The following is a 2,500-nucleotide window of genomic DNA, read 5'->3' on the forward strand; positions in this document are numbered from 1 at the left end:
CAAAACGGCCCAAAAACGGGCCAAAACTGGCCATTTTTGGCTGCGCGAGCGAGCGGAGAGCGGCGGACAGCGAGCTAAGCGAGAGGCAGCACCGTCCCTGCTATACGAAAGCCCCATCCAGCCCTGTGCCACCCGGGGGGTTCCAGGGTGCTGAGATGGCTGACATTTTGCTCCGCTCACGACGGTCACCGCGCGACGCAAGAACAGCCCAAAAACAGGCCAAAACGGCCCAAAAACGGGCCAAAACTGGCCATTTTTGGCTGCGCGAGCGAGCAGCGAGCGGCGGACAGCGAGCGAAGCGAGAGGCATCACCGTCCCTGCTATACGAAAGCCCCATCCAGCCCTGTGCCACCCGGGGGGTTCCAGGGTGCTGAGATGGCTGACATTTTGCTCCGCTCAAGATGGTCACCGCGCAACGCAAAAACAGGCCAAAAACTGGCCAAAACGGGCCAAAACTGGCCATTTTTGGCTGCGCGAGCGAGCGGCGAGCGGCGGACAGCGAGCGAAGCGAGAGGCAGCACCGTCCCTGCTATACGAAAGCCCCATCCAGCCCTGTGCCACCCGGGGGGTTCCAGGGTGCTGAGATGGCTGACATTTTGCTCCGCTCACGACGGTCACCGCGCGACGCAAGAACAGGCCAAAAACTGGCCAAAACGGCCCAAAAACGGGCCAAAACTGGCCATTTTTGGCTGCGCGAGCGAGCGGCGAGCGGCGGACAACGAGCGAAGCGAGAGGCAGCACCATCCCTGCTATACGAAAGCCCCATCCAGCCCTGTGCCACCCGGGGGGTTCCAGGGTGCTGAGATGGCTGACATTTTGCTCCGCTCACGACGGTCACCGCGCGACGCAAGAACAGCCCAAAAACAGGCCAAAACGGCCCAAAAACGGGACAAAACTGGCCATTTTTGGCTGCGCGAGCGAGCGGCGAGCGGCGGACAGCGAGCTAAGCGAGAGGCAGCACCGTCCCTGCTATACGAAAGCCCCATCCAGCCCTGTGCCACCCGGGGGGTTCCAGGGTGCTGAGATGGCTGACATTTTGCTCCGCTCACGACGGTCACCGCGCGACGCAAGAACAGGCCAAAAACAGGCCAAAACGGCCCAAAAACGGGCCAAAACTGGCCATTTTTGGCTGCGCGAGCGAGCAGCGAGCGGCGGACAGCGAGCGAAGCGAGAGGCATCACCGTCCCTGCTATACGAAAGCCCCATCCAGCCCTGTGCCACCCGGGGGGTTCCAGGGTGCTGAGATGGCTGACATTTTGCTCCGCTCAAGATGGTCACCGCGCAACGCAAAAACAGGCCAAAAACTGGCCAAAACGGGCCAAAACTGGCCATTTTTGGCTGCGCGAGCGAGCGGCGAGCGGCGAACAGCGAGCGAAGCGAGAGGCAGCACCGTCCCTGCTATACGAAAGCCCCATCCAGCCCTGTGCCACCCGGGGGGTTCCAGGGTGCTGAGATGGCTGACATTTTGCTCCGCTCACGACGGTCACCGCGCGACGCAAGAACAGGCCAAAAACTGGCCAAAACGGCCCAAAAACGGGCCAAAACTGGCCATTTTTGGCTGCGCGAGCGAGCGGCGAGCGGCGGACAGCGAGCGAAGCGAGAGGCAGCACCGTCCCTGCTATACGAAAGCCCCATCCAGCCCTGTGCCACCCGGGGGGTTCCAGGGTGCTGAGATGGCTGACATTTTGCTCCGCTCACGACGGTCACCGCGCGACGCAAGAACAGCCCAAAAACAGGCCAAAACGGCCCAAAAACGGGACAAAACTGGCCATTTTTGGCTGCGCGAGCGAGCGGCGAGCGGCGGACAGCGAGCGAAGCGAGAGGCAGCACCGTCCCTGCTATACGAAAGCCCCATCCAGCCCTGTGCCACCCGGGGGGTTCCAGGGTGCTGAGATGGCTGACATTTTGCTCCGCTCACGACGGTCACCGCGCGACGCAAGAACAGCCCAAAAACAGGCCAAAACGGCCCAAAAACGGGCCAAAACTGGCCATTTTTGGCTGCGCGAGCGAGCAGCGAGCGGCGGACAGCGAGCGAAGCGAGAGGCATCACCGTCCCTGCTATACGAAAGCCCCATCCAGCCCTGTGCCACCCGGGGGGTTCCAGGGTGCTGAGATGGCTGACATTTTGCTCCGCTCAAGATGGTCACCGCGCAACGCAAAAACAGGCCAAAAACTGGCCAAAACGGGCCAAAACTGGCCATTTTTGGCTGCGCGAGCGAGCGGCGAGCGGCGAACAGCGAGCGAAGCGAGAGGCAGCACCGTCCCTGCTATACGAAAGCCCCATCCAGCCCTGTGCCACCCGGGGGGTTCCAGGGTGCTGAGATGGCTGACATTTTGCTCCGCTCACGACGGTCACCGCGCGACGCAAGAACAGGCCAAAAACTGGCCAAAACGGCCCAAAAACGGGCCAAAACTGGCCATTTTTGGCTGCGCGAGCGAGCGGCGAGCGGCGGACAGCGAGCGAAGCGAGAGGCAGCACCGTCCCTGCTATACGAAAGCC

Source organism: Musa acuminata, unplaced genomic scaffold (genome assembly GCF_036884655.1).
Source record: "Musa acuminata AAA Group cultivar baxijiao unplaced genomic scaffold, Cavendish_Baxijiao_AAA HiC_scaffold_171, whole genome shotgun sequence".
NCBI lineage: Eukaryota > Viridiplantae > Streptophyta > Magnoliopsida > Zingiberales > Musaceae > Musa > Musa acuminata.